The sequence below is a fragment of the Ranitomeya imitator genome, chromosome 2 (genome assembly GCF_032444005.1).
Source record: "Ranitomeya imitator isolate aRanImi1 chromosome 2, aRanImi1.pri, whole genome shotgun sequence".
Taxonomy (NCBI): Eukaryota; Metazoa; Chordata; class Amphibia; order Anura; family Dendrobatidae; genus Ranitomeya; species Ranitomeya imitator.
The window spans coordinates 826104689-826129688 of NC_091283.1; positions in this window are offsets into that span (position 1 = coordinate 826104689).

Here is a 25000-nt window from a genome sequence, read left to right on the forward strand (position 1 = left end):
TACAAGAAGGCTGAGAAAATGCCAAGAACCAGCTGATGGAACTGGAACTCGGATGGCTACCCGAAGGTTCAAGAGCCTATGGAACTACCGAGGACCAGCTGACGTTACTGGAACCCGGTTACTAAGCAGGAGGTACCCGTGCTAAAAAGCACTACCAAGGACCGCCTGACGTTGACGGAACTCGGATACCCAGAAGGAGGCACCTAAGCCAAAGGCTCTGCCCGGAACCAGCTGACGTTACTGGAACCAGGATGGGGAGCAGAAGGTACAAGAGCAAAAGACACTGCCGAGAACCAGCTGACGGTACTGGAACCCGATGGGTAGCCGAAGGTCCAAGAGCCAATGGAACTACCGAGGACCAGCTGACGTTACTGGAACCCGGTTACTAAGCAGGAGGTACCCGTGCCTGAAAGCACTACCAAGGACCACCTGACGTTGGTGGAACTTGGATACCCAGAAGGAGGCACCTAAGCCAAAGGCTCTGCCCGGAACCAGCTGACGGTACTGGAACCAGGATGGGGAGCAGAAGGTACAAGAGCAAAAGACACTGCCGAGAACCAGCTGACGGTGCTGGAACCAGGTGGTGGACCCGAAGGCCCACAGGAGAGGAGAGAACAGCTAGGCCGCGAGGCAGCCGCAGTTACCGAACCCCAACAGTCCTACAGGGGGAGCTGGGCCTACTGGCACTACAGAACCAGCCTTGACTACCAGTTCACGCAGCCCACATAGGAAGCTCCTAAACTGGAGGCACCCTGGAGTTGGCTAACCCGACCGCACCACGACGAGGCAAGCATAGGTGTCTCAGTGAGCTTGACACAACCCGGAAACAGCTGACGGTGCTGAAACCAGGCTTGGCACGAGGGAGTACCTGTGACAAAAACACTGCCCGAGAACCAGCTGGCGGTGCTGGAACCCGGATGCGTTGCCCCAGTGTGCAAGAGCCAATGGCACGACCGAGGACCAGCTGACGGTGCTGGAACCCGGTTACTAAGCTGTAGGTGCCCGCGCTTAAAAGCACTACCAAGGACCGCCTGGCGTTGGCGGAACTCGGATACCCAGGAGGAGGCACCTAAGCCAAAGGCTCGGCCCGGAACCAGCTGACGGTGCTGGAACCAGGTGGTGGACCCGAAGGTCCACAGGAGAGGAGAGAACAGCTAGGCCGCGAGGCAGCCGCAGTTACCGAACCCCAACAGTCCTACAGGGGAGCTGGGCCTACTGGCACTACAGAACCAGCCTTGACTACCAGTTCACGCAGCCCACATAGGAAGCTCCTAAACTGGAGGCACCCTGGAGTTGGCTAACCCGACCGCACCACGACGAGGCAAGCATAGGTGTCTCAGTGAAGTTGACACAACCCGGAAACAGCTGACGGTGCTGAAACCAGGGCTTGGCACGAGGGAGTACCTGTGACAAGAACACTGCCGAGAACCAGCTGGCGGTGCTGGAACCCGGATGCGTTGCCCCAGTGTGCAAGAGCCAATGGCACGACCGAGGACCAGCTGACGGTGCTGGAACCCGGTTACTAAGCTGTAGGTGCCCTGCGCTTAAAAGCACTACCAAGGACCGCCTGGCGTTGGCGGAACTCGGATACCCAGGAGGAGGCACCTAAGCCAAAGGCTCGGCCCGGAACCAGCTGACGGTGCTGGAACCAAGGTGGTGGACCCGAAGGTCCACAGGAGAGGAGAGAACAGCTAGGCCGCGAGGCAGCCGCAGTTACCGAACCCCAACAGTCCTACAGGGGGAGCTGGGCCTACTGGCACTACAGAACCAGCCTTGACTACCAGTTCACGCAGCCCACATAGGAAGCTCCTAAACTGGAGGCACCCTGGAGTTGGCTAACCCGACCGCAACCACGACGAGGCAAGCATAGGTGTCTCAGTGAAGTTGACACAACCCGGAAACAGCTGACGGTGCTGAAACCAGGCTTGGCACGAGGGAGTACCTGTGACAAGAACACTGCCGAGAACCAGCTGGCGGTGCTGGAACCCGGATGCGTTGCCCCAGTGTGCAAGAGCCAATGGCACGACCGAGGACCAGCTGACGGTGCTGGAACCCGGTTACTAAGCTGTAGGTGCCCGCGCTTAAAAAGCACTACCAAGGACCGCCTGGCGTTGGCGGAACTCGGATACCCAGGAGGAGGCACCTAAGCCAAAGGCTCGGCCCGGAACCAGCTGACGGTGCTGGAACCAGGTGGTGGACCCGAAGGTCCACAGGAGAGGAGAGAACAGCTAGGCCGCGAGGCAGCCGCAGTTACCGAACCCCAACAGTCCTACAGGGGGGAGCTGGGCCTACTGGCACTACAGAACCAGCCTTGACTACCAGTTCACGCAGCCCACATAGGAAGCTCCTAAACTGGAGGCACCCTGGAGTTGGCTAACCCGACCGCACCACGACGAGGCAAGCATAGGTGTCTCAGTGAAGTTGACACAACCCGGAAACAGCTGACGGTGCTGAAACCAGGCTTGGCACGAGGGAGTACCTGTGACAAGAACACTGCCGAGAACCAGCTGGCGGTGCTGGAACCCGGATGCGTTGCCCCAGTGTGCAAGAGCCAATGGCACGACCGAGGACCAGCTGACGGTGCTGGAACCCGGTTTACTAAGCTGTAGGTGCCCCGCGCTTAAAAGCACTACCAAGGACCGCCTGGCGTTGGCGGAACTCGGATACCCAGGAGGAGGCACCTAAGCCAAAGGCTCGGCCCGGAACCAGCTGACGGTGCTGGGAACCAGGTGGTGGACCCGAAGGTCCACAGGAGAGGAGAGAACAGCTAGGCCGCGAGGCAGCCGCAGTTACCGAACCCCAACAGTCCTACAGGGGGAGCTGGGCCTACTGGCACTACAGAACCAGCCTTGACTACCAGTTCACGCAGCCCACATAGGAAGCTCCTAAACTGGAGGCACCCTGGAGTTGGCTAACCCGACCGCACCACGACGAGGCAAGCATAGGTGTCTCAGTGAAGTTGACACAACCCGGAAACAGCTGACGGTGCTGAAACCAGGCTTGGCACGAGGGAGTACCTGTGACAAGAACACTGCCGAGAACCAGCTGGCGGTGCTGGAACCCGGATGCGTTGCCCCCAGTGTGCAAGAGCCAATGGCACGACCGAGGACCAGCTGACGGTGCTGGAACCCGGTTACTAAGCTGTAGGTGCCCGCGCTTAAAAGCACTACCAAGGACCGCCTGGCGTTGGCGGAACTCGGATACCCAGGAGGAGGCACCTAAGCCAAAGGCTCGGCCCGGAACCAGCTGACGGTGCTGGAACCAGGTGGTGGACCCGAAGGTCCACAGGAGAGGAGAGAACAGCTAGGCCGCGAGGGCAGCCGCAGTTACCGAACCCCCAACAGTCCTACAGGGGGAGCTGGGCCTACTGGCACTACAGAACCAGCCTTGACTACCAGTTCACGCAGCCCACATAGGAAGCTCCTAAACTGGAGGCACCCTGGAGTTGGCTAACCCGACCGCACCACGACGAGGCAAGCATAGGTGTCTCAGTGAAGTTGACACAACCCGGAAACAGCTGACGGTGCTGAAACCAGGCTTGGCACGAGGGAGTACCTGTGACAAGAACACTGCCGAGAACCAGCTGGCGGTGCTGGAACCCGGATGCGTTGCCCCAGTGTGCAAGAGCCAATGGCACGACCGAGGACCAGCTGACGGTGCTGGAACCCGGTTACTAAGCTGTAGGTGCCCGCGCTTAAAAGCACTACCAAGGACCGCCTGGCGTTGGCGGAACTCGGATACCCAGGAGGAGGCACCTAAGCCAAAGGCTCGGCCCGGAACCAGCTGACGGTGCTGGAACCAGGTGGTGGACCCGAAGGTCCACAGGAGAGGAGAGAACAGCTAGGCCGCGAGGCAGCCGCAGTTACCGAACCCCAACAGTCCTACAGGGGGAGCTGGGCCTACTGGCACTACAGAACCAGCCTTGACTACCAGTTCACGCAGCCCACATAGGAAGCTCCTAAACTGGAGGCACCCTGGAGTTGGCTAACCCGACCGCACCACGACGAGGCAAGCATAGGTGTCTCAGTGAGCTTGACACAACCCGGAAACAGCTGACGGTGCTGAAACCAGGCTTGGCACGAGGGAGTACCTGTGACAAAAACACTGCCGAGAACCAGCTGGCGGTGCTGGAACCCGGATGCGTTGCCCCAGTGTGCAAGAGCCAATGGCACGACCGAGGACCAGCTGACGGTGCTGGAACCCGGTTACTAAGCTGTAGGTGCCCGCGCTTAAAAGCACTACCAAGGACCGCCTGGCGTTGGCGGAACTCGGATACCCAGGAGGAGGCACCTAAGCCAAAGGCTCGGCCCGGAACCAGCTGACGGTGCTGGAACCAGGTGGTGGACCCGAAGGTCCACAGGAGAGGAGAGAACAGCTAGGCCGCGAGGCAGCCGCAGTTACCGAACCCCAACAGTCCTACAGGGGGAGCTGGGCCTACTGGCACTACAGAACCAGCCTTGACTACCAGTTCACGCAGCCCACATAGGAAGCTCCTAAACTGGAGGCACCCTGGAGTTGGCTAACCCGACCGCACCACGACGAGGCAAGCATAGGTGTCTCAGTGAGCTTGACACAACCCGGAAACAGCTGACGGTGCTGAAACCAGGCTTGGCACGAGGGAGTACCTGTGACAAAAACACTGCCGAGAACCAGCTGGCGGTGCTGGAACCCGGATGCGTTGCCCCAGTGTGCAAGAGCCAATGGCACGACCGAGGACCAGCTGACGGTGCTGGAACCCGGTTACTAAGCTGTAGGTGCCCGCGCTTAAAAGCACTACCAAGGACCGCCTGGCGTTGGCGGAACTCGGATACCCAGGAGGAGGCACCTAAGCCAAAGGCTCGGCCCGGAACCAGCTGACGGTGCTGGAACCAGGTGGTGGACCCGAAGGTCCACAGGAGAGGAGAGAACAGCTAGGCCGCGAGGCAGCCGCAGTTACCGAACCCCAACAGTCCTACAGGGGGAGCTGGGCCTACTGGCACTACAGAACCAGCCTTGACTACCAGTTCACGCAGCCCACATAGGAAGCTCCTAAACTGGAGGCACCCTGGAGTTGGCTAACCCGACCGCACCACGACGAGGCAAGCATAGGTGTCTCAGTGAAGTTGACACAACCCGGAAACAGCTGACGGTGCTGAAACCAGGCTTGGCACGAGGGAGTACCTGTGACAAGAACACTGCCGAGAACCAGCTGGCGGTGCTGGAACCCGGATGCGTTGCCCCAGTGTGCAAGAGCCAATGGCACGACCGAGGACCAGCTGACGGTGCTGGAACCCGGTTACTAAGCTGTAGGTGCCCGCGCTTAAAAGCACTACCAAGGACCGCCTGGCGTTGGCGGAACTCGGATACCCAGGAGGAGGCACCTAAGCCAAAGGCTCGGCCCGGAACCAGCTGACGGTGCTGGAACCAGGTGGTGGACCCGAAGGTCCACAGGAGAGGAGAGAACAGCTAGGCCGCGAGGCAGCCGCAGTTACCGAACCCCAACAGTCCTACAGGGGGAGCTGGGCCTACTGGCACTACAGAACCAGCCTTGACTACCAGTTCACGCAGCCCACATAGGAAGCTCCTAAACTGGAGGCACCCTGGAGTTGGCTAACCCGACCGCACCACGACGAGGCAAGCATAGGTGTCTCAGTGAAGTTGACACAACCCGGAAACAGCTGACGGTGCTGAAACCAGGCTTGGCACGAGGGAGTACCTGTGACAAGAACACTGCCGAGAACCAGCTGGCGGTGCTGGAACCCGGATGCGTTGCCCCAGTGTGCAAGAGCCAATGGCACGACCGAGGACCAGCTGACGGTGCTGGAACCCGGTTACTAAGCTGTAGGTGCCCGCGCTTAAAAGCACTACCAAGGACCGCCTGGCGTTGGCGGAACTCGGATACCCAGGAGGAGGCACCTAAGCCAAAGGCTCGGCCCGGAACCAGCTGACGGTGCTGGAACCAGGTGGTGGACCCGAAGGTCCACAGGAGAGGAGAGAACAGCTAGGCCGCGAGGCAGCCGCAGTTACCGAACCCCAACAGTCCTACAGGGGGAGCTGGGCCTACTGGCACTACAGAACCAGCCTTGACTACCAGTTCACGCAGCCCACATAGGAAGCTCCTAAACTGGAGGCACCCTGGAGTTGGCTAACCCGACCGCACCACGACGAGGCAAGCATAGGTGTCTCAGTGAGCTTGACACAACCCGGAAACAGCTGACGGTGCTGAAACCAGGCTTGGCACGAGGGAGTACCTGTGACAAAAACACTGCCGAGAACCAGCTGGCGGTGCTGGAACCCGGATGCGTTGCCCCAGTGTGCAAGAGCCAATGGCACGACCGAGGACCAGCTGACGGTGCTGGAACCCGGTTACTAAGCTGTAGGTGCCCGCGCTTAAAAGCACTACCAAGGACCGCCTGGCGTTGGCGGAACTCGGATACCCAGGAGGAGGCACCTAAGCCAAAGGCTCGGCCCGGAACCAGCTGACGGTGCTGGAACCAGGTGGTGGACCCGAAGGTCCACAGGAGAGGAGAGAACAGCTAGGCCGCGAGGCAGCCGCAGTTACCGAACCCCAACAGTCCTACAGGGGGAGCTGGGCCTACTGGCACTACAGAACCAGCCTTGACTACCAGTTCACGCAGCCCACATAGGAAGCTCCTAAACTGGAGGCACCCTGGAGTTGGCTAACCCGACCGCACCACGACGAGGCAAGCATAGGTGTCTCAGTGAGCTTGACACAACCCGGAAACAGCTGACGGTGCTGAAACCAGGCTTGGCACGAGGGAGTACCTGTGACAAAAACACTGCCGAGAACCAGCTGGCGGTGCTGGAACCCGGATGCGTTGCCTTGCCTATTAAAGATTGTCTTCCTAGAGCCCCAACTAGCGGTGTTGGAGCAAAGGGTAAGCAGGGGGAGATGAGTGTAGGCCGAAGCCTGCACTGGAGGCAGCTTTGTGTCTGCGTTGCGTTTGCAGGACACTTTGCCGGCTACACACTGGGGGAACAGCTGGCGTTGCTGAACCCCACTAACACAATGGCGTGTGTTTTTCTCTGTGCAGCTAGCACTTGCGGGCAAAAACTAGCGATGTTAGAGCCCGTGTTGAAGCAGGAGGAGGAGGAGAGGAGCAGAGTGTAGGCCGAAGCTTAGTTGAACCAATTTCAAAGGAAACCTTTAACCCCCCCCTCAGGTGTTACAAAGTACAAGAGACACACCTTGTGCAGTATTAATGCTGCACAAGTGAAAGGTTGCTCTATTAATTTGTCTACTTGCACACGCTGAATGAAAGACATACACAATTTACCCCATTCTACAGTCAAACTGTAGTGGATGCGTGACTTGGTTTTTTGATGAGACGCAGCACAGGTGTCCAAAATAACGCCTTGGTGCTTGGAGCAGCTTCCTGAGCGTTGTTATTTGCTGTACAGGAGTCTGCGCTCTTGTGTTATCCCTTGGCAATGCCCTGTTAGCGCTGCCCATCTTATGACATCATTTCATGTTGGCCGGTGCGGTTAACGATGGCCATAAATCCCAGACCCACAGTGTCTTTTCATAAAGCCACACTGCGGTGCTGGGATTCGTGGCCTTGAGCAGTAAATATTTTGGCCGCTCACACACGTCCTTACACCTGCTTCAGACTGGGCGGCCTCTGCTGATCCCTTCTTGCATGCCGCGGCCATGAGGCTGCACAGTCTGAAGAAGGCTGAAGGAGATGAGTTAAGACAGGCGAAGATATGCACTGCTCGTGCCCATCAATCACACCCTCGCAGTCAAAATAATTAAGACAACGAGGAGCATTTTATTCAGGCAGGGCGGACGAACAGGCGCAAGTAGCCAACCAATGATGTCAGAAGACGGGAAGCGCTACCAAGGGGGGTGCTGCGTATCATTAGAAAGGAAAGTCACACCTCAGGGACAGTGGAATGGTCTCAAAGAGACACATTTTGTACGTGTTGAGTTCCACGTGGGCAAGGAGAAAACATCAGCCACCTTGTACAAATGCAGCAGTACTGCTGTACAAGGTGGCTGTTATACATAGAAACACCTGGGGGTGGGGGCCAGGCTCCCTTCAATTTCAGTTCATGTGCCTGCGTGGCGTTTGCAGGTCACGTTGCAAGCTGCACAGCAGGGGAACAGCTGGCGGTGCTGAACCCCACTAACACATTGGCTGGTGTTTTTCTCTGTGCAGCTAGCATTTCCGGGCAAAAACTAGCGGTGTTTGAGCCCAGGGTCAGCAGGAGGAGGAGGAGAGGAGCAAAGTGTAGGCCGAAGCCTGCACTGGTGGCAGCTTTTGGTCGGTTGTGCCAGCGTGGCTTGTGCTGGACACGATGCCGGCTACACAGCGGGGGAACAGCTGGCGTTGCTGAACCCCACTAACACATTGGCTGGTGTTTTTCTCTGTGCAGCTAGCATTTTCGGGCAAAAACTAGCGGTGTTTGAGCCCAGGGTCAGCAGGAGGAGGAGGAGAGGAGCAAAGTGTAGGCCGAAGCCTGCACTGGTGGCAGCTTTTGGTCGGTTGTGCCAGCGTGGCTTGTGCTGGACACGATGCCGGCTACACAGCGGGGGAACAGCTGGCGTTGCTGAACCCCACTAACACATTGGCTGGTGTTTTTCTCTGTGCAGCTAGCATTTCCGGGCAAAAACTAGCGTTGTTAGAGCCCAGGGTCAGCAGGAGGAGGAGGAGAGGAGCAAAGTGTAGGCCGAAGCCTAGTTGAACCAATTTCAAAGGTTACCTTTAACCCCCCCTCAGGTGTTACAAAGAACAAGAGCCACTCCTTCTGCAGCATTAATGCTGCACAAGTAAAAGGTTGCTCTATTAATTTGTCTACTTGCACAAGCTGAATGCAACACGTAGACTATTTAGCCCATTATACTGTTTAACAGTAGTGGAGGCGTGACTTGTCTTTTTAAAGAAAAGCAGCACAGGTGTCGAAAACACCTTTTTGCATGGGCGCAGCTTCCTGAGCGTTGTTAGTTGCTGTACAGGAGTCTGCGCTCTTGTGATCCTTTGGCCATGCGCTGTGAGCGCTTCCTGTCTTATGACCTCATTTCATGTTGGCCGTTGCGGTTAGCGATGGACATGAATCCCAGACCCACAGTGTGTTTTTAAAAAATCACACTGCGGTGCTGGGATTCGTGCCCTGGTGCAGTAAATATGTTTGCCGCTCACACATGTCCTTACACCTGCTTCAGACTGGACGGCCTCATCTGATCCCTTATCGCCTGCCGAGGCCATGAGGACACCCAGTCTGAAGAAGGCGGAAGGAGATGAGTGAACACAGGCAAACATATGCACTGCACATGCCCATCAATCACACCCTCGCTGTCCAAAAAAATAAGACACCGAGGGGCGTTGTTTCGAGCAGGGGAGATGCACAGGCGCAGCCAGCTAACCAATGATGTCAAAAGACGGGCAGCGCTAACAAGGGTGGTGCTGCGTGTCATTACAAAGGAAAGTCACACCTCAGGGACATTGTAATGGTCTCTAATGAGACACATTTTGTACGTGTTGAGTTCCACGTGGGCAAGGAGAAAAAGTCAGCCACCTCGTACAAATGCAGCAGTACTGCTGTACAAGGTGGCTGTTATACATAGAAACACCTGTGGGTGGGGGGCAGGCTCCCTTCAATTTCAGTTCATGTGCCTGCGTGGCGTTTGCAGGTCACGTTGCAAGCTACACAGCAGGGGAACAGCTGGCGTTGCTGAACCCCACTGACACATTGACTGGTGTTTTTCTCTGTGCAGATTGCATGTCCGGGCAAAAACTAGCGGTGTTAGAGCCCAGGGTCAGCAGGAGGAGGAGGAGAGGAGCAAAGTGTAGGCCGAAGCCTGCACTGGTGGCAGCTTTTGGTCGGTTGTGCCAGCGTGGCTTGTGCTGGACACGATGCCGGCTACACAGCGGGGGAACAGCTGGCGGTGCTGAACCCCACTAACACATTGGCTGGTGTTTTTCTCTGTGCAGCTAGCATTTCCGGGCAAAAACTAGCGGTGTTTGAGCCCAGGGTCAGCAGGAGGAGTAGAGGAGCAGAGTGTAGGCCGAAGCCTAGTTGAACCAATTTCCAAGGTTACCTTTAACCCCCCCCCTCAGGTGTTGCAAGGTACAAGAGCCACACCTTGAACAGCATTAATGATGCACAAGTCAAAGGTTGCTCTATTTAATTTTGCTCCTTGCACACGCTGAATTAAACACGTACACTATTTAGCCCATTATACTGTCAAACAGTAGTGGAGGCGTGACTACTAGTCTTTTTAAGGAGACGCAGCACAGGTGTACAAATTTACACCTAGGTGCTGTGCGCAGATTCCTTACCGTTGTTATTTGCAGTACAGGAAACTGCGCTCTTGTGTTATCCCTTGGCAATACCCTGTTAGTGCAGGCCGTCTCATGACCTCATTTCATGTTGGCCGGTGCGGTTAACGATGGCCATAAATCCCAGACCCACAGTGGCTTTTCCTAAAGTCACACTGCGGTGCTGGGATTCGTGGCCTTGTGCAGTAAATATGTTCGCCGCTCACACATGTCCTTACACCTGCTTCAGACTGGGCGGCCTCAGCTGATCCCTTATCGCATGCCGCGGCCATGAGGCCGCACAGTCAGAAGAAGGCGGAAGGAGGGGAGTGAAAACAGGGGAACATATGCACTGCTCGTGCCCATCAATCACACCCTCGCAGTCAAAATATATGAGACAACGGGGGGCGTTGTGTCGGGCAGGGGGGACGCACAGGCACAGCCAGCCAACCAATGATGTCAGGAGACGGGCAGCGCTAACAATGGGGGTGCTGCGTGTCATTAAAAAGGAAAGTCACACCTCAGGGACATTGTAATGGTCTGTAATGAGACACATTTTGTACTTGTTGAGTTCCACGTGTGCAAGGAGAAAAAGTCAGCCACCTTGTACAAATGCAGCAGTACTGCTGTACAAGGTGGCTGTTATACATAGAAACACCTGGGGGGGTGGGGGGCAGGCTCCCTTCAATTTCAGTTCATGTGCCTGCGTGGCGTTTGCAGGTCACGTTGCAAGCTACACAGCAGGGGAACAGCTGGCGTTGCTGAACCCCACTGACACATTGACTGGTGTTTTTCTCTGTGCAGATTGCATGTCCGGGCAAAAACTAGCGGTGTTAGAGCCCAGGGTCAGCAGGAGGAGGAGGAGAGGAGCAAAGTGTAGGCCGAAGCCTGCACTGGTGGCAGCTTTTGTTCTGTTGTGCCAGCGTGGCTTGTGCTGGACACGTTGCCGACTACACAGCAGGGGAACAGCTGGCGGTGCTGAACCCCACTAACACATTGGCTGGTGTTTTTCTCTGTGCAGCTAGCATTTCCGGGCAAAAACTAGCGGTGTTTGAGCCCAGGGTCAGCAGGAGGAGTAGAGGAGCAGAGTGTAGGCCGAAGCCTAGTTGAACCAATTTCAAAGGTTACCTTTAACCCCCCCCTCAGGTGTTGCAAGGTACAAGAGCCACACCTTGAACAGCATTAATGATGCACAAGTCAAAGGTTGCTCTATTTAATTTTGCTCCTTGCACACGCTGAATTAAACACGTACACTATTTAGCCCATTATACTGTCAAACAGTTGTGGAGGCGTGACTTGTCTTTTTAACGAGACGCAGCACAGGTGTCAAAATTTGCACCTAGGTACTGGGCGCAGATTCCTGAGCGTTGTTATTTGCTGTACAGGAGTCTGCGCTCTTGTGTTATCCCTTGGCAATACCCTGTTAGTGCAGGCCGTCTCATGACCTCATTTCATGTTGGCCGGTGCGGTTAACGATGGCCATAAATCCCAGACCCACAGTGGCTTTTCCTAAAGTCACACTGCGGTGCTGGGATTCGTGGCCTTGTGCAGTAAATATGTTCGCCGCTCACACATGTCCTTACACCTGCTTCAGACTGGGCGGCCTCAGCTGATCCCTTATCGCATGCCGCGGCCATGAGGCCGCACAGTCAGAAGAAGGCGGAAGGAGGGGAGTGAAAACAGGGGAACATATGCACTGCTCGTGCCCATCAATCACACCCTCGCAGTCAAAATATATGAGACAACGGGGGGCGTTGTGTCGGGCAGGGGGGACGCACAGGCACAGCCAGCCAACCAATGATGTCAGGAGACGGGCAGCGCTAACAATGGGGGTGCTGCGTGTCATTACAAAGGAAAGTCACACCTCAGGGACATTGTAATGGTCTCTAATGAGACACATTTTGTACGTGTTGAGTTCCACGTGGGCAAGGAGAAAAAGTCAGCCACCTCGTACAAATGCAGCAGTACTGCTGTACAAGGTGGCTGATATACATAGAAACACCTGTGGGTGGGGGGCAGGCTCCCTTCAATTTCAGTTCATGTGCCTGCGTGGCGTTTGCAGGTCACGTTGCAAGCTACACAGCAGGGGAACAGCTGGCGTTGCTGAACCCCACTAACACATTGGCTGGTGTTTTTCTCTGTGCAGCTAGCATGTCCGGGCAGAAACTGGCGTTGTTTGAGCCCAGGGTCAGCAGGAGGAGGAGAGGAGCAAAGTGTAGGCCGAAGCCTGCACTGGTGGCAGCTTTTGGTCGGTTGTGCCAGCGTGGCTTGTGCTGGACACGATGCCGGCTACACAGCGGGGGAACAGCAGGCGGTGCTGAACCCCACTAACACATTGGCTGGTGTTTTTCTCTGTGCAGCTAGCATGTCCGGGCAGAAACTGGCGTTGTTTGAGCCCAGGGTCAGCAGGAGGAGGAGAGGAGCAAAGTGTAGGCCGAAGCCTGCACTGGTGGCAGCTTTTGGTCGGTTGTGCCAGCGTGGCTTGTGCTGGACACGTTGCCGACTACACAGCAGGGGAACAGCTGGCGGTGCTGAACCCCACTAACACATTGGCTGGTGTTTTTCTCTGTGCAGCTAGCATTTCCGGGCAAAAACTAGCGGTGTTTGAGCCCAGGGTCAGCAGGAGGAGTAGAGGAGCAGAGTGTAGGCCGAAGCCTAGTTGAACCAATTTCAAAGGTTACCTTTAACCCCCCCCTCAGGTGTTGCAAGGTACAAGAGCCACACCTTGTGCAGCATTAATGCTGCACAAGTAAAAGGTTGCTCTATTTGTTTTGCTCCTTGCACACGCTGACTAAAACACGTACACTATTTAGCCCATTATACTGTCAAACAGTTGTGGAGGCGTGACTTGTCTTTTTAACGAGACGCAGCACAGGTGTCAAAATTTGCACCTAGGTACTGGGCGCAGATTCCTGAGCGTTGTTATTTGCTGTACAGGAGTCTGCGCTATTGTGATCCCTTGGCCATGCGCTGTGAGCGCTTCCTGTCTTCTGACCTCATTTCATGTCGGCCGTTGCGGTTAGCGATGGACATGAATCCCAGACCCACAGTGTGTTTTTAAAAAATCACACTGCGGTGCTGGGATTCGTGCCCTGGTGCACTAAATATGTTTGCCGCTCACACATGTCCTTACACCTGCTTCAGACTGGGCGGCCTCATCTGATCCCTTATCGCCTGCCGCGGCCATGAGGACACCCAGTCTGAAGAAGGCGGAAGGAGATGAGTGAACACAGGCAAACATATGCACTGCACATGCCCATCAATCACACCCTCGCTGTCCAAAAAAATAAGACACCGAGGGCCGTTGTTTCGAGCAGGGGAGATGCACAGGCGCAGCCAGCTAACCAATGATGTCAAAAGACGGGCAGCGCTAACAAGGGTGGTGCTGCGTGTCATTACAAAGGAAAGTCACACCTCAGGGACATTGTAATGGTCTCTAATGAGACACATTTTGTACGTGTTGAGTTCCACGTGGGCAAGGAGAAAAAGTCAGCCACCTCGTACAAATGCAGCAGTACTGCTGTACAAGGTGGCTGATATACATAGAAACACCTGTGGGTGGGGGGCAGGCTCCCTTCAATTTCAGTTCATGTGCCTGCGTGGCGTTTGCAGGTCACGTTGCAAGCTACACAGCAGGGGAACAGCTGGCGTTGCTGAACCCCACTGACACATTGACTGGTGTTTTTCTCTGTGCAGATTGCATGTCCGGGCAGAAACTGGCGTTGTTTGAGCCCAGGGTCAGCAGGAGGAGGAGAGGAGCAAAGTGTAGGCCGAAGCCTGCACTGGTGGCAGCTTTTGGTCGGTTGTGCCAGCGTGGCTTGTGCTGGACACGATGCCGGCTACACAGCGGGGGAACAGCAGGCGGTGCTGAACCCCACTAACACATTGGCTGGTGTTTTTCTCTGTGCAGCTAGCATGTCCGGGCAGAAACTGGCGTTGTTTGAGCCCAGGGTCAGCAGGAGGAGGAGAGGAGCAAAGTGTAGGCCGAAGCCTGCACTGGTGGCAGCTTTTGGTCGGTTGTGCCAGCGTGGCTTGTGCTGGACACGTTGCCGACTACACAGCAGGGGAACAGCTGGCGGTGCTGAACCCCACTAACACATTGGCTGGTGTTTTTCTCTGTGCAGCTAGCATTTCCGGGCAAAAACTAGCGGTGTTTGAGCCCAGGGTCAGCAGGAGGAGTAGAGGAGCAGAGTGTAGGCCGAAGCCTAGTTGAACCAATTTCAAAGGTTACCTTTAACCCCCCCCTCAGGTGTTGCAAGGTACAAGAGCCACACCTTGTGCAGCATTAATGCTGCACAAGTAAAAGGTTGCTCTATTTGTTTTGCTCCTTGCACACGCTGACTAAAACACGTACACTATTTAGCCCATTATACTGTCAAACAGTTGTGGAGGCGTGACTTGTCTTTTTAACGAGACGCAGCACAGGTGTCAAAATTTGCACCTAGGTACTGGGCGCAGATTCCTGAGCGTTGTTATTTGCTGTACAGGAGTCTGCGCTATTGTGATCCCTTGGCCATGCGCTGTGAGCGCTTCCTGTCTTCTGACCTCATTTCATGTCGGCCGTTGCGGTTAGCGATGGACATGAATCCCAGACCCACAGTGTGTTTTCAAACAATCACACTACGTGGCTGGGATTCGTGGCCTTGTGCAGTAAATAGGTTTGCCGCTTACACATGTCCTTACACCGGCTCCAGACTGGGCGGCCTCAGCTGATCCCTTATCGCCTACCACGGCCAGGAGGCCGCACAGTCTGAAGAAGGCGGAAGGAGATGAGTTAAGACAGGCGAACATATGCACTGCTCGTGCCCATAAACCACACCCTCGCTGACAAAATAAATATGACAACGAGGGGCGTTGTTTCTAGCAGGGCGGATGCACAGGCGCAGCCAGCTAACCATGATGACAAAAGACGGGAAACGCTACCAAGGGGGGTGCTGCGTATCATTACAAAGGAAAGTCACACCTCAGGGACAGTGGAATGGTCTCAATGAGACACATTTTGTACGTGTTGAGTTCCACGTGGGCAAGGAGAAAAAGTCAGCCACCTTGTACAAATGCAGCAGTACTGCTGTACTAGGTGGCTGTTATACATAGAAACACCTGGGGGGGTGGGGCCAGGTTCCCTTTTAATTTCAGTTCCTGTGCCTGCATGGCGTTTGCAGGTCACGTTGCCGGCTACACAGCAGGGGAACAGCTGGCGTTGCTGAACCCCACTAACACATTGGCTGGTGTTTTTCTCTGTGCAGCTAGCACTTCCGGGCAAAAACTAGCGGTGTTTGAGCCCAGGGTCAGCAGGAGGAGGAGAGGAGCAGAGTGTAGGCCGAAGCCTGCACTGGTGGCAGCTTTTGTTCTGTTGTGCCAGCGTGGCTTGTGCTGGACACGTTGCCGACTACACAGCAGGGGAACAGCTGGCGGTGCTGAACCCCACTGACACATCACCTAGTGTTTTTTTCTGTGTAGACAACACTTCCAGGTGGCAACTGACAGTGTTGAAACCCAGGGAATCAAAGAGGAGCAGAGTGTAGGCCGAAGCCTGCAGTGGAGCAAGTTGAAAGGGAACCTTTAACCCCCCCCCCCAGGCATTTGTTGCTGAAAGAGCCATCTTGTACAGCAGTAATACTGCACATGGAAAATGGTGGCTCCGAAAATTATGCTCCTTGCAAACGCTGAAGTACACACTCATATAATGTGTCCCCTCACACCGTCAAACCATCCCGGAAGTGGGACTTTCCTTTGTAATGTGACACAGCACAGCCGTCATTCCAACCCCCTTGGTGCCGGGCACCACCTCCTCAACGTTGTTTGGTTCTGTCACGGAGCCCGCACTGTAATGTTATCCCTTGGCCATGCACAGTTAGCGGTGCCCGTCTTCTGACATCATGTAGGTGTCAGGCTGGCAGTGCCTGTGCGTCCAAGCTGCCCGAGATCCAACCTTGCAGTGTCATCTAATGTAGTCCCACTGCGGGCCAGGGATCCATGGGCATGCGCAGTGCATATCATCGCCTCTCACTCACCTCCTTCCTGCTTCTTCAGACTGTGCGGCGTCACGGCCGTGGCATGCTATTAGGGATCAGCTGACGCCGCCTAGTCTGAAGAAGCGTGAAGAAGGGGAGTGAGAGGCTAGTATATGCACTGCGCATGGCCATGGATACCAGGCCCACTGTGGGATCACATTAGACGACACTGCGAGGTGTGATTTCGGGCAGCGTGGACGCACAGGCGCAGCCAGGACGACAACAAATGATGTCAGAGGACGGGCAGCGCAAACTGTGCATGGCCAAGGGATAACATAACAGCGCAGGGTCCATGACGGAATCAAACAACGCTAAGGAGGCAGCGCACGGTGCCAAGGGGGTAGCAATGACGGCTGTGCTGTGTCACATTACAAAGGAAAGTCCCACCTCCGGGACGGTTGGACGGTGTGAGGGGACACATTACATGAGTGTGTAGTTCAGCGTTTGCAAGGAGCATAATTTCAAGAGCGACCTTTCCCTTGTGCAGTATTAGTGCTGCACATGGTGGCTCTTTCAGTAACAAACGCCTAGGGGGGGGGGGGGGACAGGTCCCCTTACATTTTAGTTGTGCCAGCGTGGCGGTCGCATGACACGTTGCCGGATACACAGCTGGGGATCAGCTGACGTTACTGAACCCCAATAACAGAGGAGCGACTGTTGACTGTGCACACAGCACTTCCAGGCACCAACTGGCGGTGTTAGAGCCCAGGGACAGCAGGAGGAGCAGATTGGAGGTATTGCCGCACACACAGCTGGGGATCAGCTGACGTTACTGAACCCCAATAACAGAGGAGCGACTGTTGACTGTGCACACAGCACTTCCAGGCACCAACTGGCGGTGTTAGAGCCCAGGGACAGCAGGAGGAGCAGATTGGAGGTATTGCCGCACACACAGCTGGGGATCAGCTGACGTTACTGAACCCCAATAACAGAGGAGCGACTGTTGACTGTGCACACAGCACTTCCAGGCACCAACTGGCGGTGTTAGAGCCCAGGGACAGCAGGAGGAGCAGATTGGAGGTATTGCCGCACACACAGCTGGGGATCAGCTGACGTTACTGAACCCCAATAACAGAGGAGCGACTGTTGACTGTGCACACAGCACTTCCAGGCACCAACTGGCGGTGTTAGAGCCCAGGGACAGCAGGAGGAGCAGAGGAACAGAGTGTAGGCCGAAGCCTAATTGGAGCAAGTTGAAAGGAAACCTTTAACCCCCCCCCCCAAGACGTTTGTAGCTGAAAGAGCCATGTTGTGCAGCACTAAGGATGCAAAAGGAAAAGGTTGCTCTTTTAATTATGCTCCTTGCAAACACCGAAGTAAACACTAAAAATGTGTCCCTTTATACCGTTAAACCGTTCCGGAGGTGCGAATTTCCTTCGTAATGGGACACAGCACAGCTGTCATTCCTATCCCCTTGATGCCGTGCGCTGCCTCCTCAGCGTTGTTTTAAGCTGCCACGGAGCCTGCGCTGTTCTGTTAGCCCTTGGCCATGCCCAATTAGCGCTGCCTGTCTTCTGACATAATTTGGTGTCAGGCTGTCAGTGCCTGTGCGTCCACGCTGCTCCAGATCCCACCTCGCAGTCTCATCTAACGTAATCCCACTGCGGGCCTTGGAACCATGGGCATGCACAGTGCATAACCTCGACTCTCACTCCCCTCCTTCCCTCTTCTTCAGACTGTGCGGTGTCACGGCCGTGGCATGCTAGGGATCAGCTGACGGCGCACAGTCTAAAGAAGGCGGAGGGAAATGAGCGAGAGCCCGAGGGGAAGATATGCACTGCGCATGCCCATGGATCCCAGGCCCGCAGTGTGACTCAATCAGAAGACACTGCGAGGCGGGATCTCGGGCACCGCGGCCGCACAGGCGCAGCCAGCCTGACACCAAATTATGTCAGAAGACAGGCAGCGCAAATAGGGCATGCCCAAGGGATAACAGAACAGCGCAGGCTCCGTGACAGCTTAAAACAACGCTGAGGAGGCAGCGCATGGCACCAAGGGGGTAGGAATGACGGCTGTGCTGCGTCACATTACGAAGGAAAGTCCCAGCTCCGGGACGGTATAACGGTATCAGTGAACACATTTTATAAGTGTTAAGTTCTGCGTGTGCAAAGAGCTAAAAAAAAAGAGCTACCTTTTCCTTGTGCAGCATTACTGCTGCACAAGATGGCTCTTTCAGTAACAAACGACGGGGGGGGGGGGGGGACAGGTTCCCTTACATTTAGGTTGTTGTGCCAGCGTGGCGGTCGCAGGACACATTGCCGGCTACACAGCTGGGGATCAGCTGACGTTACTGAAACCCAATAACACTGGGTCGTATGTTTTTACTGTGCAGCCTGCACTTCTGAGCCGCAACTGGCGGTGTTGGAGCCCAGGAATAGCAGTTCAGGTGGTAGAAAGATGAACACAGCAGGAGACCTGGATGACACCCAATTACTTAATCAGGCAGAGGAGTGGCAAATTCCTGCGAGATCCAGGCCTGGTTCATTTTCAGGAAAGTAAGCCGGTCAACGTTATCGGAGGATAGTCGCATGCGACGGTCTGTTAGTACACCACCTGCGGCACTAAAGACACGTTCCGATAAGACACTAGCCGCAGGGCAAGCCAGCACCTCCAATGCATACTGGCTTAGCTCTGGCCATGTATCCAGCTTAGAGACCCAAAACTTGAACGGGGAAGAGCCGTCTGGGAGTACAGTAAGAGGGCAAGCCATGTAGTCTGTCACCATCTGACGGAACCGTTGCCTCCTGCTGACTGGAGCCGCCGGTGATGGTGTAGACATTTGGGGCGGGCACACAAAAGTGTGCCAGAGTTGTGCCATACTGGGCTTGCCTTGGGCAGAGGCACTGCTTCTGCTCCCTCTTTGGGCAGAGCCTCCCCCACTGCCTCGACGCACTGAGCTGCTTTGTAAAGCACTAGCAGCACTCCTCTCAGTTGGACAGGAGAAGATGATGGAATTCACCAGTGTGTCGTGGTACTCCCGCAATTTACGCTCCCGGGTCAACGCAGGGATGAGGTTTTGGACGTTGTCCCGGTAGCGAGGATCGAGGAGGGTGAACACCCAATAATCAGGCATGTTGAGAATGTGGTCGATGCGGCGGTCGTTTCTCAGGCACTGCAGCATGAAATCCACCATGTGCTGCAGAGTGCCAACCGGCCCAGAAACGCTGTCCCCTGCTTGAGACATGATCTCTGCCCGCTCGTCATCACCCCACCCTCGCTGTACACACTGACCACTGGACAATTGTGTCGCTCCCTCCTCTGGACGGAGCTCTTCCTCCTCCATTGACTCCTCCTCATCCTCCTCACAAATTGGCCCCTGCGTACCCCTTTGTGAGGAACCACGTGGCGCTGACTCTCCAGAAGCTGATGGAAAAGGTGACTCCTCATCCTCCACCTCTTCCACCACATCATCCCTTAACCCTTGCAAAGTTTGCTGAAGCAGGCAGATAAGGGGGACAGTCATGCTGACTAGTGCATCATCTGCACTTGCCATCCGCGTGGAATAATCAAAAGGACGCAAAACCTGGCAGACGTCCTTCATAGTGGCCCACTCTGTGGTTGTGAAGTCTGATCGGCGCTGACTGCGACTTCTTTGCGCCTGATGCAGCTGGTACTCCATAACTGCTTGCTGCTGCTCACACAACCGCTCCAACATATGTAACGTGGAATTCCACCGGGTAGGTAGGTCACATATGATGCGGTGTTCCGGAAGGCGGAATCGGCGCTGCAGAGCAGCAATGCGGGATCTGGCCAAGCTGGAACGCCGCAAGTGAGCACACTCTAGGCGGACCTTGTGCAGCAGGGCATCAAGATCCGGATAGTCCCTCAGAAAACTCTGCACAACCAAATTGAGCACATGTGCCAGACATGGGATGTGAGTGAGGTTGCCAAGGGCCAAAGCTGCCACCAGATTTCGGCCATTGTCACACACTACCATGCCTGGCTGGAGATTCGCTGGCAGTAACCACACATCGCTCTCCTGCTTGATGGCATTCCAGAGCTCCTGCGCTGTGTGGCTTCGATGCCCCAATGAAACTAGTTTCAAGACGGCCTGCTGACGTTTGGCCACGGCTGTGCTCATGTCGGTCATAGGTAAACGTTCACGGGTCCATGTGGAGGTGGACTGTGACGGATCCTGCAGAGAGGAATCAGAGGAACTGGTGTAAGAGGAGGAGTCGATGCGTACAGACTGGATTCCTGCAATCCTTGGAGTGGGCAGGACACGTCCTGCGCCACTCGCACGATCTGTACCTGGCTCAACAACATTAACCCAATGGGCAGTGAGGGAAACATATCGCCCCTGTCCATGCTGACTGGTCCACGCATCGGTGGTGAGGTGGACCTTGCTACTGACGGCGTTCAGTAGCGCATGTTTTATGTTTGCCTCAACATGCCTGTGCAGGGCAGGGACAGCCTGCCTGCTGAAGTAAAAGCGGCTGGGCACCTTGTACTGTGGGACTGCCAATGCCATCAAGTCACGGAAGCTGTCAGTCTCCACCAGCCTGAACGAGAGCATTTCCAGGGACAACAGTTTGGCAATGCCTGCATTCAGAGCCTGTGCTCGGGGGTGGTTGGCCGAGAATGCCCGCCTTTTCTCCCATGCCTGTACTACCGATGGCTGTAGAGTAGACTGGGAGTGTGAGGATGACTGGGAAGGTGGTGCTGTGGGTGGAATTACACAAGGTCTCTGGGAGGAAGCCAAACCAGCTGTGCGTGAGCTGGAGGAAGAGGCAACACGAGCTGAAGAGGTGGTAGCTGCCGCTGTTGGTTGGCCTACATCTTCAGTGTGTTTCTGTAACTCCACCGCGTGCCTGGTCCGCACATGTTTCCACATATTTGTGGTATTGAGGTTGCTGACATTTTTCCCTCTTTTTACTTTATGATGACACAGCTTGCATTTGACAAAACAAATGTCATCTGCAACTGTGTCAAAAAAGGACCAGGCACTGCAAGTCTTGGGAGCGCCCTTTTTGGCTTTGGAAAGAGACAGGCTCCTAACGGGTGCCAAAGTGGAGGCTACAGGCTCCGCAGTCTTCCCCCTCCCTCTCCCTCTTTGGCCCGTAAGAGGAAGCTCTTCCTCTGAGCTGCTCCCACCACCTTCCTGTTCCTCACGCCACGATGGGTCAAGGACCTCATCATCTCCACTACCCTCTGCCACCAACTGCTCCTCCTGGGTAGTCTCAGCAGCACAGTACGCACGAGAAAGCGGCACCTGAGTTTCATCATCAGATGCGTACTGCGCTGTGGTCACCGGAGGCACTGGCCCACCTGCCTCTTCAGAGTCAGAGAGAAAAAGGTGTTGGGCATCACTGCACACTGCCTCTTCTTCCATTTCTCCAATGCTGCTTGGCTGGCCCCCTGTTTCCAAGCCAAGAGATTCAGAGAACAGAAGTAGAGACGGCTCCTGTCCTGGGCTCTCTGACTGCCTGGCCAATTTGGCAGGTGGTGAAGAGACAGATGGCTGCTCTCCAGTGCTCTGTGCCTGAGAGGATGTGGCACTAACTGAAGTCGATGCCGAGGCGTTAGCTGCCATCCACCCGACAACGGCTTCAATTTGGTCTTCACGCAGCAGCGGTGCACGGCGCTCTCCGACAAAGCTGCGCATGAAGGACTGTTCCCTGCTGAAACTGAGTGACGACGAGTCACCGGCGCCCGCAGCAGGCACAGAATCACCACGTCCTCTCCCTGCTCCTCTCCCTGCTCCGCGCCCACGCCCACGTGCCTTACTCCCTGCCCTCTTCATCTTGGTTGACAGATAAAGATAAGCAGAAAAGTACTAAGGCCTTAGTGTGCTTATTCCTGTAATGCTCCTCCTAACAGGTGTAAGAAACACTAATGTTGTAAATTGTGGACTAAACTTTATTATTTTTCAAATGTGGCCTACACAAGTGTAAGTTGTGTTTGGTGAACTTAACCTTTTTTTTGGTGCAGATCGGGCTACAGAGCTAGTTTAAATCACACGGAGACCGTGCAGACAGCCGTAAACGGCGCTGCAAGGCCAAGAAACCCTCCTCTAGGTTATCCTATATAGTGTTTTTCCACTATTTAGCTGGATACAAGTGGAAAGACACTAATAGGAATTTTTTTTTTCAAATTTTAAACTGGCTGCACTATTTGAAAAAAAGGAAATTGTTTTTCAAGGTATGAGGCAGTAACGCACCCTGAGCTGAATCCAACCGGCTATGGCTGCACACAGACTACAGGGCGAGCTGGGCTCACACGGAGACCGTGCAGACAGCCGTAAACGGCGCTGCAAGGCCAAAAAACCCTCCTCTAGGTTATCCTATATAGTGTTTTTCCACTATTTAGCTGGATACGAGTGGAAAGACACTAATAGGAATTTTTTTTTTCAAATTTTAAACAGGCTGCACTATTTGAAAAAAAGGAAAATTTTTCTCAAGGTATGAGCCAGTAACGAACCCTGAGCTGAATCCAACCGGCTATGGCTGCACACAGACTACAGGGCGAGCTGGGCTCACACGGAGACCGTGCAGACAGCCGTAAACGGCGCTGCAAGGCCAAAAAACCCTCCTCTAGGTTATCCTATATAGTGTTTTTCCACTATTTAGCTGGATACGAGTGGAAAGACACTAATAGGAATTTTTTTTTTCAAATTTTAAACAGGCTGCACTATTTGAAAAAAAGGAAAATTTTTCTCAAGGTATGAGCCAGTAACGAACCCTGAGCTGAATCCAACCGGCTATGGCTGCACACAGACTACAGGGCGAGCTGGGCTCACACGGAGACCGTGCAGACAGCCGTAAACGGCGCTGCAAGGCCAAAAAACCCTCCTCTAGGTTATCCTATATAGTGTTTTTCCACTATTTAGCTGGATACGAGTGGAAAGACACTAATAGGAATTTTTTTTTTCAAATTTTAAACAGGCTGCACTATTTGAAAAAAAGGAAAATTTTTCTCAAGGTATGAGCCAGTAACGAACCCTGAGCTGAATCCAACCGGCTATGGCTGCACACAGACTACAGGGCGAGCTGGGCTCACACGGAGACCGTGCAGACAGCCGTAAACGGCGCTGCAAGGCCCAAAAACCCCCCTCTAGGTTATCCTATGTAGTGTTTTTCCACAATAGAGCTGGAGACTGGTGGAAAAACACTAATAGGAAATTTGAGAAAAAATGTGCAGCAGGCTGCACTAAGAGCAAAAAAGAACAACTGTGTGAGGCAGTGTGAACCCCCCCTGAGCTGAATACAACCGGGTATATGGCTGCACACAGACTACAGAGTGAGCTGCACACACACACACACAGAGACCTTGCAGAACGCTGTTAAAACAGCGCTGCAAGGCAAGAGCAAGGTGAACAGTGAAGAACACACAGCGTTTTGCTAAATTAGCCTTTGGAAAGGAAAATAAAGCAATTAGCTAGCTCAACTGGCCCTCAGTTAGAACACAGCGTCCTGTCCCTAACTGAAATCACAGCAGAGTGAGCGCAAAATGGCGGCAGCGCTTTTTTATAGTGCAGAGTGACATCATTTCAGCAGCCAATCCAAGCCTTGCCAGTACTTACATGCCCACCATGCTAAACAGGATGTGCCCACACTTTCATTCATTCCTCATTGGCTGCTGCGTTCAATTTGAATTCTGGGAACTTCCGATTCCGGTATCCGATACGCGGGAAGTATCGGAATTCAGTATCGGAATTCCGATACCGCAAATATCGGCCGATACCCGATACTTGCGGTATCGGAATGCTCAACACTACTCATCAATGAACTTATGGTTGACTGGAAGAAAATGCTGCAATAGTTGGGGCCAAATGGAGGAATTCAGAGGAGGAAATGTATGTTTCCGAGGTCCAAAAACAAAATGTGTAACAGGTATGAACCAATAATAACAGTACATGACGCTCTGGTGACTGCGACCTCAAACTACAGCTATAGCCCTGGTGCAATATCAAGAAATAGATAGATAGATAGATAATAGATAGATGATAGATAATAGATAGATGATAGATAATAGATAATAGATAGATACAGTAGATAGATAGATAGATAGATAGATAATAAATGATAGATGATAGATAGATAGATAGATAGATAGATAGATAGATAGATAGATAGATAGATAGATAATAGAGAGATAGATAGATAGATAATAGATAGATAGATAGATAGATAGATAGATAGATAGATAGATAGATAGATAGATAATGGATAGATAGATAGATAGATAGATAATGATAGATAGATAGATAGATAGATAGATAGATAGATAGATAGATAGATAGATAATAAATGATAGATGATAGATAGATAATAGAGAGATAGATAGATAGATAGATAGATAGATAGATAGATAGATAGATAGATAGATAATGGATAGATAGATAGATACATAGATAGATAGATAATGGATAGATAGATAGATAGATACATAGATAGATAATAGATAGATAGATAGATAGATAGATAGATAATAAATGATAGATAGATAGATAGATAGATAATAAATGATAGATGATAGATAGATAATAGAGAGATAGATAAATAGATAATAAATGATAGATAGATAATAGATAGATAGATAATAAATGATAGATAGATAGATAGATAGATAATAGATAGATAGATAGATAGATAATGGATAGATGATAGATAGATAATAGATAGATGGATAATAGATAGATGGATAATAGATAGATGGATAATAGATAGATAGATAATAGATAGATAGATATATAAATAGATAATAGATAGATAGATAGATAGA